This window comes from Sinocyclocheilus grahami, unplaced genomic scaffold (assembly GCF_001515645.1).
Source record: "Sinocyclocheilus grahami isolate Dianchi unplaced genomic scaffold, SAMN03320097.WGS_v1.1 scaffold398.1, whole genome shotgun sequence".
NCBI lineage: Eukaryota > Metazoa > Chordata > Actinopteri > Cypriniformes > Cyprinidae > Sinocyclocheilus > Sinocyclocheilus grahami.
In genome coordinates this window covers 364,250-382,301 of record NW_015505577.1, presented here as the reverse complement: position 1 = coordinate 382,301, position 18,052 = coordinate 364,250, and the positions used below count along the sequence as shown (strand labels likewise).

The 18,052-nt window shown below is 39.9% G+C and overlaps 1 pseudogene; it reads left to right on the top strand.

Moving 5' to 3' along the window:
• Nucleotides 1-18,052, top strand: part of LOC107550424 (MAGUK p55 subfamily member 7-like) — a 72,504-nt pseudogene that overhangs the window by 30,216 nt on the left and 24,236 nt on the right.

Below are 18,052 nucleotides of genomic sequence, written 5' to 3'. Positions count from 1 at the left end.
CCTGGCAGTCGTTCACTGCCATCTCTGCTGCGTAGTTATCTCACCTCAGGTGGGTTGAGTCTACCGCAGGGACTTCCATATGCAGTACTGCCCTGGGCCAGTCCACATTATGTGTAATTCCACATGATACCTCCTATGTGCGGGATGTGGCTTCCGTAGCGTTCCCAACTGGGTTCGCTTTCCCAGTGTTTTCGGAGACGTTACGTTCCGTTGCCACAGTTGCTGTACCACCGCTGTACGGCCGGGGCACGTAGTCTCGGCTCCTCAGCGAAAAACTGATGTGCGTTTGCACGCGCTCTCCTTTTATACCCGCGCTGCGGGGCGGGGTGCGCGTGGCGAAACACGCACGCCAACTGTCATTGGCTTGTTTAGTTAACACTCGAAGGTGATTGGGCTCTCGGGCGAGATCCCAATTCATCAGTCACGACTGACGTAACGTCTCCGTTCCCTCATTCAGGGAACGAGGGTTACACAAGTAACCGAGACGTTACATACGTAACCAAGACGTTACTACCTGTGTTTGAACTTCCCGTGTGGATTATTAAAAGTCTATTTTTTCATCTTCATCTTCGTCGTGCATTTGTTTGTACCACACAACCTGTAGATATTTTTAGTATACATTGTTTAAATGTATGCTGTAAGTCACAATGAATAGAAAGTGGTGGCCATCTGCATGTTAACAGGATATCATATAAGATATTATAAAAAAATTTTTAATCATTTTCTGCACAGTCACATAACAGTAACCCAACTCTAATTTGCCAGTATTTTTGTCTTTGTATACATCATGTATAAAAAAGAGTAACATTGCAAATGATCCCTTTCTGTCACCACTTCTTGATTAAGGGTTGTCCAGACTCCATCTCACAATTATCATTATTTGAATAGAGTGCACTTTTTTCTCTTTTTTCTCTAACCTGCCTTCACTCGGTGACCAGAGGATGTGGACTATGGAGCAATAAGTGGCATACATATAGGTGATTTATTTGTCTGAATTGTAACCGCCTTTTTTCATTTATACTGTACTTACACTGTAAGCACGTAGCCAATGATTCCTACAGCTACATACTGTAGAACATGAATGCTGACACAATATGATGTATCAAAAGTTAAACTTTAATAAACACACACACACATATAATAGTGATAATATAATGTAACCTCCAAATGTGATGGTCCAAAAATAAAAGGACAGATAGATTGTCACAGATTCACCAGGCTCCACTGGCATTCCCTCACAATGAGCACATTCCCCTAAGTTGTAATCACCTCAACCTGTCATCAATCATTGCACTCATCACTAGCACTATTTATATATCTACGACTAGGACTACTCCTGTTACTCCCACAAACTACTTACCTGTATTATTACTAGGGCTGGGCAAGTTAACGCGTTATTATCTTGTTAATGCATTAATTTATTAACGCCGACAATTATTTTATCACGTATTAATGCAGTTTTTTATTATTATGAAAGTCCGTTGCTCATTGGCTCTGAATACAAATACAGACAAACCATGGGTCACAGGAGGGGTGGGATGTTGATCAGTACTGACTTGGGATGGGTGTCATCATGCGTCTCAACCAGTAAGAGGATTTGGGGTGGGCCAAAGACTGCAGCAGCGCTCTGCATGAAGCGCTCACGACTTCATAAGTGGGAAATAGGAAGTTTCCGATAGCACGTGAAGGCAGCAGAGAAGCGCTCTCGCTCAGCACAGTGGAGTGCATCGTTTTGTTAATTTTGTGGTTTATTATTTGAGTCGTTTGGGACGTGGTAACACACACGGCCCTCTCACAATATATTGCTTTACAGATCCATCACTTTTGCCACTCAGAAATGTTCACGCAATCATTCTGCACATATCAGAAGTTCCGCGCTCCGCTCACACTACATGCGTATCGCGCCCGAGCCTAAGTGAACCGTGCTCTGGCCCACCTCTTCCAACCGAGCCAGGGCTGGCTAAACGAACCGCGGCACGGAGCAATCACACTAGTCAAACGAACCGGGCTTTGTGGGTCAGACGCTCTCGGGCACGGGTAAGATTGCCTAGTGTGATACACCCTTATTGTCCCGCATCCCGCACACACGAGTCTCTATCTGCCCGCACTAGCCCATCAAGTGTTGTCCCGCGCCACACTCTGCTACGTTAGGTCCTGCAATAGTGCAGGTCTCTACTCGGAAGGTGCCTGTTATAATGTTATGATCGAGGCTCTGGACTTTGAGCATAACTTGTTTTTCTATAACAAACTATAAAATATTTTCTATAAAAACGTTAATGCCCTGGCAGTGGCAAATAGCTTGTTTTATATTTAATTTGATTACATTAATGTTGAGATTTACAAGAAATATTTTAACTGCTACTATGTAAAAGGAATACTGCTGTAAAAAAAGCACCTTATTTGTTTAAAGTGTTTGCAAACCAAATGCTATTGCACTTTTGTTCATATAGCAGTACTTTTAAATTAAAAAGTGTACAATACACTACTTTTGAATGCATTATAAAATTTTGTGCATAATGTGATTAATCGCAGACAATCATGCGATTATTCGCTATAAAATAAATAAATAAATGTAATCATTGCCCAGCACTAATATATATATATATATATATATATATATATATATTTATTAGGGATGTAACGATTTTTTCGACTCACGATTCGATTCGATTCACGATTTTGATTTCACGATTCAATTCGATTTACGATTTTTTTTAACAAAATGATATTTAAGACAAATTAGAAATTAAATGTGTCCTTTTATTATTGCTTGAACAAAATACTGTACGTTTTTGTGTACATTATTTTGAAATAAATTGAAATATAACACTATAATAATATACTAATATAGCACTTAAATTATTGCTCTTTTGTTGGTTTTGATTGCTTCTATTGTCCTCATTTGTTAGTCGCTTTGGATAAAAGCGTTTGCTAAATAACAAAATTTAAATATAATGTAAATGTAAATAACAAAACTAAACTGAAATTTTAAAACAAGCCCCAAATCAAATAAATAAGTAACACAAATAAAATAAATCTCTTCATATAAACAAACTAAGGCTTTGTCTGTGCTCTTTCCATTTAAAATTAGAGGCAACCACTGGATTTTAATCATGATCCAAACAAAGATGCTGCATACATGTAACATGAGCCGTTTTTAATCTAAATTAAATTGTATAATTTCTAGATTTGAAGCAAAAACAGAATGGTCTGACTTCAGTTTTGTGAAACTATGCATAAAACATATCTGCATGATACAGAAACAGCAGATGAGCTGAATGAGACGCAGACTCACTCTCTGCCAGCAGGTGGCGCTTAAAGCGTTTCCTTGGTTTCTGCTGTAAACAAAGCAGTGGTACTTATGAACTTTAATATACAGTGGGTACGGAAAGTATTCAGACCCCCTTAAATTTTTCACTCTTTGTTATATTGCAGCCATTTGCTAAAATCATTTAAGTTATTTTTTTTCCCTCATTAATGTACACACAGCACCCCATATTGACAGAAAAACACAGAATTGTTGACATTTTTGCAGATTTATTAAAAAAGAAAAACTGAAATATCACATGGTCCTAAGTATTCAGACCCTTTGCTCAGTATTTAGTAGAAGCACCCTTTGGATCTAATACAGCCATGAGTCTTTTTGGGAAAGAGGCAACAAGTTTTTCACACCTGGATTTGGAGATCCTCTGCCATTCCTCCTTGCAGATCCTCCCCAGTTCTGTCAGGTTGGATGGTAAACATTGGTGGACAGCCATTTTTAGGTCTCTCCAGAGATGCTCAATTGGGTTTAAGTCAGGGCTCTGGCTGGGCCATTCAAGAACAGTCACAGAGAATGTATTTCCTCAGTATTAGAAACCTCTACAAAATGTCAAAAACATTTTTTTTTCTAGTTGTGAATGCAATTTCTGATAATTTCTCTTTCTCCTTCTTTCTCTTTCCCTTTCACTCACACTGAAAAGACTTCATGGAAGGTAATCTTTTTAATCATTTTCTGCACAGTCACATAACAGTAACCCAACTCTAATTTGCCAGTATTTTTGTCTTTGTATACATCATGTATAAAAAAGAGTAACATTGCAAATGATCCCTTTCTGTCACCACTTCTTGATTAAGGGTTGTCCAGACTCCATCTCACAATTATCATTATTTGAATAGAGTGCACTTTTTTCTCTTTTTTCTCTAACCTGCCTTCACTCGGTGACCAGAGGATGTGGACTATGGAGCAATAAGTGGCATACATATAGGTGATTTATTTGTCTGAATTGTAACCGCCTTTTTTTCATTTATACTGTACTTACACTGTAAGCACGTAGCCAATGATTCCTACAGCTACATACTGTAGAACATGAATGCTGACACAATATGATGTATCAAAAGTTAAACTTTAATAAACACACACACACATATAATAGTGATAATATAATGTAACCTCCAAATGTGATGGTCCAAAAATAAAAGGACAGATAGATTGTCACAGATTCACCAGGCTCCACTGGCATTCCCTCACAATGAGCACATTCCCCTAAGTTGTAATCACCTCAACCTGTCATCAATCATTGCACTCATCACTAGCACTATTTATATATCTACGACTAGGACTACTCCTGTTACTCCCACAAACTACTTACCTGTATTATTACTAGGGCTGGGCAAGTTAACGCGTTATTATCTTGTTAATGCATTAATTTATTAACGCCGACAATTATTTTATCACGTATTAATGCAGTTTTTTATTATTATGAAAGTCCGTTGCTCATTGGCTCTGAATACAAATACAGACAAACCATGGGTCACAGGAGGGGTGGGATGTTGATCAGTACTGACTTGGGATGGGTGTCATCATGCGTCTCAACCAGTAAGAGGATTTGGGGTGGGCCAAAGACTGCAGCAGCGCTCTGCATGAAGCGCTCACGACTTCATAAGTGGGAAATAGGAAGTTTCCGATAGCACGTGAAGGCAGCAGAGAAGCGCTCTCGCTCAGCACAGTGGAGTGCATCATTTTGTTAATTTTGTGGTTTATTATTTGAGTCGTTTGGGACGTGGTAACACACACGGCCCTCTCACAATATATTGCTTTACAGATCCATCACTTTTGCCACTCAGAAATGTTCACGCAATCATTCTGCACATATCAGAAGTTCCGCGCTCCGCTCACACTACATGCGTATCGCGCCCGAGCCTAAGTGAACCGTGCTCTGGCCCACCTCTTCCAACCGAGCCAGGGCTGGCTAAACGAACCGCGGCACGGAGCAATCACACTAGTCAAACGAACCGGGCTTTGTGGGTCAGACGCTCTCGGGCACGGGTAAGATTGCCTAGTGTGATACACCCTTATTGTCCCGCATCCCGCACACACGAGTCTCTATCTGCCCGCACTAGCCCATCAAGTGTTGTCCCGCGCCACACTCTGCTACGTTAGGTCCTGCAATAGTGCAGGTCTCTACTCGGAAGGTGCCTGTTATAATGTTATGATCGAGGCTCTGGACTTTGAGCATAACTTGTTTTTCTATAACAAACTATAAAATATTTTCTATAAAAACGTTAATGCCCTGGCAGTGGCAAATAGCTTGTTTTATATTTAATTTGATTACATTAATGTTGAGATTTACAAGAAATATTTTAACTGCTACTATGTAAAAGGAATACTTCTGTAAAAAAAGCACCTTATTTGTTTAAAGTGTTTGCAAACCAAATGCTATTGCACTTTTGTTCATATAGCAGTACTTTTAAATTAAAAAGTCCTCAATACACTACTTTTGAATTCATTATTGAATTTTGTGCATAACAATGCAGCACTAATTATTACCTTGTACAGTATACATTTCTCCACGTCTCTGAAGCTCTGGTCTCCATCTCCAGTCTCCAGCCCCCATTGTGTTTGATGTTTACCTGTAAAATAAGATACTATTGATTTCCATAAAGCGACTCAAGAACTATTGTTTGTGTGTGTGCTACTCACCTCCACACGTACATTACTCCTCTTCTTTGCTCAGTTGTCATTGCCATTACTGACCTATTGCACTGATCTCAATAAATCCTTCACTGTTGTTTCACCGAACTGAGTCTATGTTCCCTGACAGAAAACCAGACCAGCACTGTTCGTGCGACAACATTAGCCCATCGGACACAGATGCCTTCAAGGATCTTATAAATGTGCTTTGCCACACTCTCACCACTTCAGTCACCACCACACCAGTCACTGCACTGATCCCCACTATTTCTATGGCTTATGTTGCTAATCCCATGGCTAACCTTTTGCCCTACTCTGATTCAGGGGTGGAGTGCAACGGATTTTTGCTCCAATGCTCGCTGGCCCTCGAGATGCAGCCACACCTCTTCCCGATGGAGAGAGCAAAAATATGCTTTATCATCTCCTTTCTAACAGAAAAGGCACTGCAGTGGGCCAAGATTATCTGGCAACAATCAGGACTGGTAAAACATTCTTTAGACAGCTTTGTAGCCCATTTCTGCAAAGTTTTTGGCAGACCCCTCAGTGACTCTTTCATCAGTGTCCAATTGTACCATCTGTGCCAAGGGAAGATGTCCGTCTCAGAATATGCTGGATATGCAGAATATGAGTGGATGGAACAAGCGTTCTCTCCTCACAACGTTTAGTCAAGGGTTGTCACTGCGACTTTGGCTGCATCTCGCTGCATATGATGATACCATCAGCCTCGAGAGATTCATCCAACTAGCCATCATAGTTTCCCATTGTATGCAGGGGTGTCAGGACAACTCCCAGGGTCAGCTCCACTCTCCTCACCAACCTGAACCTGCCAGCTCTCCAGAATCAGAGCTGATGCAAGTTGAATCCACTCGACTCCCAATGGCTGAGCGACGACAACGGCTTACTCAGGGTCTCTGTTTGTACTGCGGTGACTCAGGACATGCCATTACAACATGCCCCATCCATTCCCCTCGTCCTCTGGTGAGTTTTGTACACCAAAGTGCTCATTACTTCCTACAATGTATCTATTTCAGTCACCGCCTTTATCTACTCTGGGTCAGCCGGGAACTTATTCTCCGGAGAACTCTGCCATTAGCTCAGCCTCCAGAAAACCCTCAATGAGAAGAATTGCCAACCCAAGTCAATAACTGGCAAACTCCTCAACTGGAGTCTCGTCCATTATACATTGGATCACATTCAACTGTGCATTGGCAAATTACATCAAGAGGATTTCCATCTGCTAGTTCTGGAGAATTCCACTGCTGGCATCATCCTAGGGTGACTGTGGTTAATTAAACATCATACAGTGCTGTCCTGGCAGAGCAGATAGAAACAGATAGCTGTTTCCCTGCCTGTTTCCCGAAGCTCCCTCTCCAAGCTCCTAAATATTCAGTTTCTGTATTCTCCACATCTATTGAGAGCCTGGTATAGCAACAATTGGATGACATCCCTGAGTGCTATGTCCACTTCAGCGATGTGTTTTGTCCAAAGAAAGCTACTCAACTGCCCCCGCACCGGCCATGGGACTGTCCCATCGATCTCATTCCGGTGCACCAGTGCCTTGTGCAAAGATCTATACACTGTCCATTCCAGAGCAGAAGGCCATGGAGGAGCACATTCAAAAGTCCTCCAGCAAGGATGCATCTGAGCTTACATCTCCCCTGCTGCTTCCAGCTTCTTTTTTGTGGCCAAAAAGGACGAAGGCTTGCGGCCCTGAATCAATTATCGTGCTCTCAATAAAATCTCAGTCAAATTCCAATATAATCTTCTTCTTGTCCCTGCTGCTCCTGAACAACTCAAAGGTGCCAGAGTCTTCACAAAGCTGGATCTCCACAGTGCATATAATCTGATCAGAATTTGAAAAGGGGATGAATGGAAGACTGCTGCCTACTGGCCACTTTGAGTACTGCATTATGCCATATGGCCTTGTCAATGCTCCTTCCGTCTTCCAGAACTTTGTGCACGAGGTGCTCTGGGAGTACCTCCACCACTTTGTCATAGTCTACATCAACGATATCCTAGTGTACTCCCGGAGCATGTCTGAACATCACCACCACAATGCAGAAGTCCTTCAAAGTTGAGACAGTTGCATCTATACTTCAATGCCTAGAAATATCAGTTCTACCAGTCGGTGATCCAATTCCTCGGACACAATATCAGTCAACATGCCATTTCTATGGACGAGAGGAAGGTGGACGCCATCTGCAATTGGCCAACTCCCACTACTGTGAAAGAGCTCCAACGTTTCCTGGGATTTGCTCATTTCTATTGCCTTTTTCATCTTCAATTTCAGCTCCATAACCAGTCCCCTTATAACTCTCCTCTGTGGTAAGCCCGAGCCTCTGTCCTGGTCACCAGTGGCCACATAGGCCTTTGAGAATCTGAAACAGGCCTTCTGCACAGCACCGCTCCTAGTCCACCCTGATCCAAATAAGCCCTTCACTGTTGAAGTGGATGCTTCCACTACTGGTGTCAGAGTCGTGCTTTTGCAGCAGCAGGGAATGCTGCCTAAACTCCATCCATGCAGTTTCTTCTCCAAGAAATTAAGCCCAGCGGAGAGGAATTATGACAGGAATCTTGTCATAGGAGTTACTAGCCATCAAGCACTGGCTGGAGGGTGCACGTCATCCCTTCACAGTGTTGGACGGATCACAAGAACTTACAGCATCTCAGAGAAGCGAAACGGCTCAATCCTCACCAAGCCCACTGGGCTCTTTTATTTACTCGATTCGATTTCCAAATCTCCTGTCATCCAGAGCAGATGCTGTGTCTCATCTGAAGCAATGACTCCTCTGAAGATCCAAAACCCATCATCCGTGTGACCGAGCAACCATCAGTGTGATTACTAGTTCTATCCTGGAAAGAGGACGATACCGAGTCCAGTGCCTCCAAAAAAACCTATGGGAGGTTGCCCTCAAGGTCTTCAATATGTTCCCAGATCTCAACGTCTCAGTCTCATTCGATCATAACATTATTCTGTGGGCACTGGTCACATCAGGGTCAATCAAACACTCTTACTGCTTCAAGATCGTTTCTGGTGGCATAACATGGCAAGGGACATCAGAAGGTTCATAAGAAGATATCAAGATTGCACCATCTCGCCATTTACCATCTGGCAAGTGTAACCTTTGGCATACATATAGCTGTTCTGTTATAGCTGACAGAAACGCATAAAATGTATTTCTTATCTGGTATATTTTGCTTTGGCTTCAACATTTTCAATATTAAAAAGTAGCCATTTAATTCTGCAAGCAAACTATTGTCTATACAAACACACAAATTACAATGTTACAATATTAATGTTTGTTGTATTATTCTGAAGAGAGAGAGGTAATTTATTTGTCCTCAGAGAGGAAATTCATTTTCACAGAGGGTGTGTATATAACACCAAGACAGCTTATCACAATACAATCAAAAACAGTAACGTCAATTCACATCATATCACAAAAAAAACTACAAAAAAAGAAATGCATAAGCGTAAGATGATGGTTGATTTCCCATGTGTTTAAAACACGTATAGCTGTAGGAAAAAAAATCTTCCTATACTTAGTCTTCCTGCACATAGGTGATCTATACCTACGGCCAGATTGAAGGGGAATAAAATACCGATGGAGTGGGTGATCTGGATCATTTAGGATTATATGTGCTTTCCAAATCGTAGCTAAAGTGACACAATCTGAAAAATTAGGATTAGGAATACCAATAATCTTACTAGCCAAATTAGTTTTCTTTAAAAGTTTGTTCTTATTAACAACTGTAAGCATATGAAAGAAACAAATGGCACCATACATAAGAACTGGCTCAATAATACTTCAATACAGGAGAAGAAGGAGACGAGGCTGAACAGACAAGTGCTTAAGTTTACAGAGAACTGTAAGTCTCTGTTGATAGCACTCTGTAGATACCTAAAATATGCTGATTAAAATTTATCCTGAAGAGGACTGAAAATCATTGCATTAAACATATTTTGCAAGACATTTTTTTTTATCTCAAATTACTTTTTTTTGCAGTCCACTGGCATAGGTCAAATTCCCAGGAAACATATCAAATGTATATGCATTTCTGTTTGACCTCACTGTTAATTCAAATGCAACCAATCACACCTTTTTTTTTGCAGTATATGTGACTTGGCCTGTAAGTCACAGTGCTGATGAACAAGATAGTTGTTAGAGATATCATCTCATCCTGTCTCATTTGTACTTTTGCATTATGTTCCCACACCATTATGAGGATGATGTTTATTCAAGGTGAGGATCATTAGTTTTAGATTGAGCCTGATCTGGTTTGAGCATTCATGTTAATTGGAGAGGCTTTTATGGCTCCAGACTGGGTGTTTTGTGCTGGTCCATTAATGTTAAAGGCCATCTGAGAGCTAAACATGCACTGCACTCATTTAGCAGCTAGGCTACTGGATGTGTCTAGCAGACACATGCCTCATTTTCAGCTCTCTGGCTACCTTGACCCCACTTCAAAAACCAGTATGTCCACAGCTAATCTCCAGGACACACAATGGCCAAACTAGCGTCAGGGCTGTTGCGGTCCCTAAAGAAAACATGCTTAAGACATTACAATGGGACCAAGCCATACTGTGCTTATTTTGCCAGATCCAAAATTTCAGATTTATCACAGCAGCGACGCAGCAAATATGTGATGGAAAATTGGATGCTTTTGCCACAGATGGAGAGCTCTGGTAGCACTGGATGCTTTTTGAGCAATTGTCAAAATTCTTCTATAAATCTATTCAGCAAACCCCTTGCTAAAATTTAGAGGTGCTGTTCAGAGTAACCATGTGGAGATACAAGGCCCAGAGTGTTGTGGGATATGAAAAGGGTCATGAGGGAGAGGTGTGGTGGGATATTAAACTGGGGAAACCTGGAAAAGTTATCAGCGAATCCCAATAAGATCCAGACATGGAAAAACAGAGACACATTAAAAACAGGCTCTATTTACAAACCAGATTATTTAATCGGTATGCAGTCCCACATGCTACAAAGAGCCAATTCGTTAATGCATGCTTGAAACTCAAGAAAGCTTGCTTACTTCTCCAGATCTTTTGAATGTTTTCGGTGTCAGGTATGTTAGTAGACTTCTGTAAAATGGCAATGAAAGCCTTCGTCAAACAGATAATGGTTTTAGCATGCAGTCTGGTGTAACCAACCGCATATGATATGTCATAATTGTTATGTACCGTTTGTGGCAGATAATGTGAACTGTGTACTTCATGAGGTTGAGTGTCTTGTGGTTTCTGAAGAGGCATAACAAAGCACTCCCGGTCATATTAGCGGATTGTCTGTCCAGATTCTGCTGCATGGGATATATGGTGTCTGTGTTGACTCACTGCTCGCACATTAAATCGCTATCGATGAGTTAATGGCTCATTAGGGTGGCTCCATGCATTGCTCCAGGAACACAAGTGCAGCAGTCTGGAGGTATAGAGGGTATCCAGTGTGTTTTGGAGTACCTCTCATTCTTTATATAAGGGATAGTACACCCATAATTAAAATTTTAATTGGAGATCTGTCTCTTCTGTACTGTGATATACATTTGAGTGTAACGGATTATAACTAAAATGCAAAACAAATGAAGGGCAGGGATTTGTAGCGCGTTTGCAGTCGATTATGGAAGGGCATGGTTTAAGCAGACTAAACGATTAGAGTAGTCCAACAAATGTCAACAGTCATTTTACTGAAAAATGGAGTTATGGCATTTTTATGAAAAATTAAGATAGATAGATAGATAGATAGATAGATAGATAGATAGATAGATAGATAGATAGATAGATAGATAGATAGATAGATATAATAAACATACATGAATTAATATTTTACAAGATGAGTTATCAATATTTTGGTCCAGTTTAAAGAGAAAGTAAATACATTTTAAATGTATACAGTACATCTGCTAAAAACTGAATTTTGTCAGCTTTTAAGCTTATAATTGTCAAATGTAACAGGCCCCTGAATATGATTACTTTGCAAAAGACTCCCTACCTAAAATATAAATGCATCTATTGTCGTGTACAAAGACTCATTTGTACTGAGAAACATATATGACAAACTCGTTTTAATGGTTGTCATATTTTCCAGAATATAAATGACCCAACATAAGCCATAACTGACCCAATTGACCCAGTGTGACTTACAGTCAGGTGTGACTTAGTTTCCAGAAATCTATCTATCTCAGCCCCCAGGAATGCCCAGACACCACTTGAATACTCCTGCAGTAACATACTATGACTTCAAAGCTAATTCACATGGTCCCAAAAGGCTCAAAACATTTTAATCTGATGGTGCCCTTCAATTGCTCTCTGTCTACAATGATCTTCCATGTTACAGACTCTGGAAAACAACATGACCACCAGGATTACCATGATCCCAAGTCAATCCTAACAAAACTGCTTCCAAAAACTCAAACATCTCTGTAACTTATAATAAGACAGAGGCTGTTCTACCAACTGAGTGTAATTTTGCTGATGTCAGAGCTAGGAGATGCCCATATCATTTCAGTAAGTCAGAGCCTCACCGTGCCCACAACATGGCTTCCGCGAAACCACATGCATGTGGTGAAAGCCCTGCTTTGGTGTAGCCCATGAATAAACAATAATTAACCTTCTGGAGTGGTGACTCCTGCACGGTGTTATTTTCTGAAACTGATCATGTGGCTATGTTTCTGTCATTTTTCCGACATGAAAAAATGCTGCAGGTTCCAAGTTTGTAATCTCTAGATAAAGTCTCTGTCATCACCACCGTCACCAGTCATCAGTTGCATTAAGGATCGGGCCTGATCCAGGTTATTTACTGCCAGCCGCTCAGCTTTCCTTGAACATGATGGAAACAAGCAGTAATGTTCATTAATTGTAACCAAGGTCATCTGTGAACAGAGATGAGCCTGAATGCTGATGGAATTATAGTGTCACAGAGGATTCTCTTTGGTATATCTTTAGCAGCATTGTTGTGTTCATAAAAACATATTTCGTATAACCTCATAAGAGCTTATGTTTCATAAATTGTTCTTTTTTTCATGTCTGCTAGATATTAGAATGTAATGAGTATAAAGAACTGGTGACCTTTTTTATTTTCCTTATTGTATCTTTCAGTGATAGAAAACTGAGGGAAACGACTTTCATCTGTATTCCTGTATAACATAAGTATAATTCAAGGTTGATTTACTCAACTATTTTTTAATAGAAGTTTTATAGAAGTTTATTTAGTTAGTTAGTTACCACATGAAGCAAGTTCATATTTTTACAGTGTAGAATATATTTTTTTACTATTGTATGTTTAGTGTTCATTTTTCTTTGCTTAAGTCTATTTAGATATCCTGACCTGTAGAAATAATAATAATAATAAAAAAGTTACAAGAATCTAAGAAAGAAAAACTACTGTCAAAAGATATAGTGGGAGTCCAGTGGGCCACTCAGATAAAACTCATCTTTAGGCCTTGGTTTGATAATCTCTGTCAAATCTTCCTAGCTTCTTTTTGATTTATTTATAAAGAAGCTGTTTGACCTTCAGGCCCAATTTTGCTCTCTATGTTGGACACTAAATGTCTGGAAGCATTTAAGGGATTCAGCAAGATTAATATCGGTGGGACCAATCAAACAAGTATTTGTGTGTCCTCGTATTGCTTGTTAACTGAAGGGGGGTTACAGAGTATTTGTTAAATATAAAAACAAAATATATATTGTGTGTTTGATTGGTCCAGATGCTACACAGGGGAGCAGCAGACAGTCTGAGATATGCTTTACATATGTTCACCAAGAGCATTATGTTCCTATGTTCAGGCCCTCCACTACATAATTTCCAGAGGTATAGATGAACATCAACAGCTATCAGTGCCCTGTAATGTGTTTTTGATACTGTTATCATTGGTAGCTACCTTATGGATAGTTGGACAATTGTTGAATGGTCTCCAGTTTTCATTTCTCAGCATGGCGAGACGGTTTTTGACGTTTTTGCCGTCTTGGGTCGGAGTGTATTAAGAAAGGCACAGATAATGCCTTTAAAACGGATAATGAATAATTCTGCCCGAATATTCGGCTGAGGCTGCAGCACAGTCTGGTGTTTGCTGGATTCACAGGTGAGCCATAGGGGATCAGCTCGATATTTTATGCAAACCTCTAAATTCACGCAATAATGAGTGTGTGAAGTGAATTAATGTAAACTTTATGAATGAAAAGAGCACAAATCAAACACCGCGTTGCTGTTGCCACTCCGTGCATCTCTCAGAAATCAGAGCTTGGCAAGAGTAGGCCTAATATTACCTAAAATAATACATCATACACGTTCTACTATTTGTGTATATATAAAAGGCAATGAATGATTTAAACCTTATAGGCTGCTACGATATGATACATGAATGAATAAGGCAAGCACAGCGCAATCGCCAATCAAACAGCCGCGTTGCTGTCTCTGCACGTCTCTGTCTCTCAAAAACCAAACCAGCTCTCTGTCAAGAGTAGGCTAATAATCAACTTAAATACAGATACATTTTCTACTAGGCCTACATGTTTGCTTCCTTATCTTTTGCTGGTTTTGCAAATAAAATAGCAGTGTTGCAGTTGCCTTTTTCCATGCATTTCCTGGAAATTACTTAAATCAATTTCCATATTTCTAAACTGCGTAGGAACCCTTACTGTTTTGATTTAGATATTTATTTACCGGCTCACGAAAGGTCCCCAGGCTGGGACTCGAACTCGCGTTGCTCGAAGCACAGCCGCACTACATCTAGAAGCAATGCCTATACAAGGAAATCTGCTCCGACTCTTAGAAGATATTTAGATAACACTTTAGAATAATGGTCCGTTGTTAACAAGTAACTATGCAGGAAGTAATTTAACAACATTTTAACAAGAGATTACAGCAAGACAATAAAGAGATATCCCATGTTTCTCACACGTTTCTCTCCCATTGTCATTTTGGATTCCTTTCTTTCAGAAATGTATCATGTCTCAGTTGTGTCTATTTTTTAGGAGAAACATCTGAGACACTGTTGAGACTAAAATGAGAAATACATGAGAAAGAGCAACCACTGAGCAATAAAATATTCCTATAATGTTGTCTTGATAGAGATTGCAGCAAGACAATAAAGAGATATTTTATGTTTCTTCCAACACATTCTCTGTTTATTCTCAAATATTTTTCATGTCTCATTTGTGTCTACTTCCATTTATCCTAAGGAATTTTAGGAGAAACATCTGAAATGCTGTTGATACTAAAAGGAGAGATATATGAGAATCTCATCGAAGTCTCCTGAGCTTAGTAAAATCAACCACTGAGCAATACATTTTTCCTATGGGATTTCACGTGCAATCTGTGCCTGGCAAGCTTCTTCTCGACTGCAGGTCTAGGAGGTTAGGCAGGATCCCCTACTGATGCCATCTCTGTGCTTGAGGGTACTTCCTCTATGACAGAGGTACTGCTGCACTGCAAGCTGTGGTTCAGTTGCTGTGCTTCATCCGACTGATTTGATTTATTTTGCAAAGAAGTCTTTTTCCACCCTCCCTCTCACAGACTCTGAGGGTATTTCCTTCCGTTGTCTTTCTGTAGCTATGGCAGGTGTTTCCAATATGCTAAACAGCTTAGGATACCACAGCCATGGATAGCTGCTAGCCCATGACTATCCCATTGGGGTCTAATCCCTCCTGTCAGCTGTTTCCCCATGCTGCCACAGGGACTTCCCCTGTTATCATCTGATCTTTCTCAGCAGTCACTGGACACATCCAGACATTCCGTTTTTAAATACAGGACAAGATGTAAACATCCTTTATGTGCGAGCATGTACCAATTGAGTATTCTTGATCTTGACATCTGCATGTACTTTGATATTATTACAGGATGGAATTATGGGAGACAGGTATGTAGTCAAATATGTGAGAGTAGGTACTATTATACTGATAGAGAAGAAACATGTTTCCCCTGATATTAAATAAGTTATGATCATTAAAATTTAGGATTATATCTCATCACTTTGACATGGCAGAATAAGCATAAAAGCCCTGTTTTCTGTATTTTGTACAGGTAACTATAGAGGAAAAATAAGTATTGACCATAGCATTAATCCTTCCCCTCAGTGACCTTTTGGCCATGCAATAGATCAGGGATGGGCGACTTCTGACCCAGAGGGCCCCTGTTCTGACAAAGAGAGGCACATCCAGAGGAGGGGACCTTGACACTGGTTTTGGTTCTATCCAACCCTCCACATCTCCGGTACATGTAAGTTTTTCTTTTTGGGATGAAGAATATACACGTTAACTACAGTTGGTTAAAAAAATGTCAAACAATTAATATTGTCTTAAATTGATGGCTACTTTTGAGTTGCCCAGAAGTTCCACCATCTTCAAAAAGTTGGATCTATGCAGGGTCTACACCCTGGTCCTCACCCAGAGGGAAAAGAGAAGAAGAGCATTTTCATTATGCCTACAGGGCAGGTAATGCGGCTTGATTTGGTCAGTCTCCCAGTCCTTCAGGTCAATACAGACTTCCAGAATTTCATCAATTACGTATTTTGTGACATGCTTTACAGAGTACCTTGACGACATGCTTATCTTTTTAAGCACAGTGTGCACAGCGCTATTAAACAAAGGCAACTTTGTCAAAGTTTGAAACAATGTGCTTCACTTTTCCACAATGTTTTTTTTTCTTATATATTGATTGCATGGAAATAGATTCAGCTCTTCCAAGAGTTTTCAAACCTTTATTTGTTGTTCTTAAGGAACTTCAATGCTCCAATCACCCTGTTGGCCCAAAGAAACCATCAGCAGTTCACAAAGCATCAGCATGACAAAGCATTGAGAACAAAAATGAGGAATACTCCACCTCTACTTTATTGCTCCAGTAAAGCACATGTTCTTGTAAGTTAGACTCTCCACTTTAGGTTTGTACGAGTCATTGTGTCCATCCTGTACTGCACTTAATCATGGTCTGCAATAATCAGTTCTGCTTGATATCCCAGACCAGTGTTTCCCAACCTTACACGTTTTGGATGGCTCCCTAATCAAACACACCTGATTTAACTCGTGATTTTGTTTGTAGAAACTCCAAAACTTCAAATGGGTGTGTCAGATAAGCAAGACATCCATAATGTGTACAGTTAAGGGCTTCCATGTACAGGGTTGGGAACCCCTGTCCTAGTAATGTGCTACTTAATCTTCCATTACTCACATATTCTTTAAGAAATCTCCTTCACCCTGGTGAATACTCCTGTTAGACAGTTGCTTGAGGGGATTTCTTCATGGTTAAAGTTTTCCTCTGACAGCCACAATGCTGATTCTGTTTGGTCACTGTTAAGCTCACCAATGCTTGCATTTCTCAGAGATTTACCAAACAGTAGGTCTTGCCAGGACTATAGTTTTGACTACCTCTTGGATTCAAGTCTACTGATTTTTCAGTTTTGTTGACCCTTCTTTGGTCCTCATGTCTAATTTCATGTTCCAAGAACCAATTCCAAAGCAAAACTAAACATTGACAGCTATCTAAAATATACACTAATGATCCAAACAAACACGCTTGTCTAATAAGAAACAGATGTAAGTGCAACTGCCCAAATATTTTTGGCATCTGTACTTGGTAGGAACTCTGAGCAAATTATGCTGTAATTTCAAAATGCATTACTCAATATAAGGGAAAAAAGAATCAAATCAAACCTGACATATTATGACATACCTATGTAAATTTAAATAAATAAAAAATGATTTAAAAAAAAGAGTTCAAGTATTCTTCTAAAACTAATTACATGCAATGTTAAGTTAATTGATTTAGTTTTCTCCTTTCCCACAGCTGGTTTAAGAAAAGTTTCCGTTTAAGCCGGAACGACAACACAAGTCAACAGGTGAGACAGAAGATGGGTGAAGGACATGCCAGTATCCATTTACCAATATATCAGGAGGTCCTGTCTTACAAGAGAAAGCCTGACGAGCCTTACCGTCTTATGCTTCTAAGTGGTGAGAATGATTATTGCTTAAAGAAATAGTTAATCTAAGAACTTATTTTTCTGTATTTTTTTTCTGTCAATTCTGTCATTATTCAACTTTTAGGGTTGAAAAGGGCATAATAGTGCAAAAGCTACGGAAGCCCGTTTCCATCACTGAAAAAAAGGGAAAAA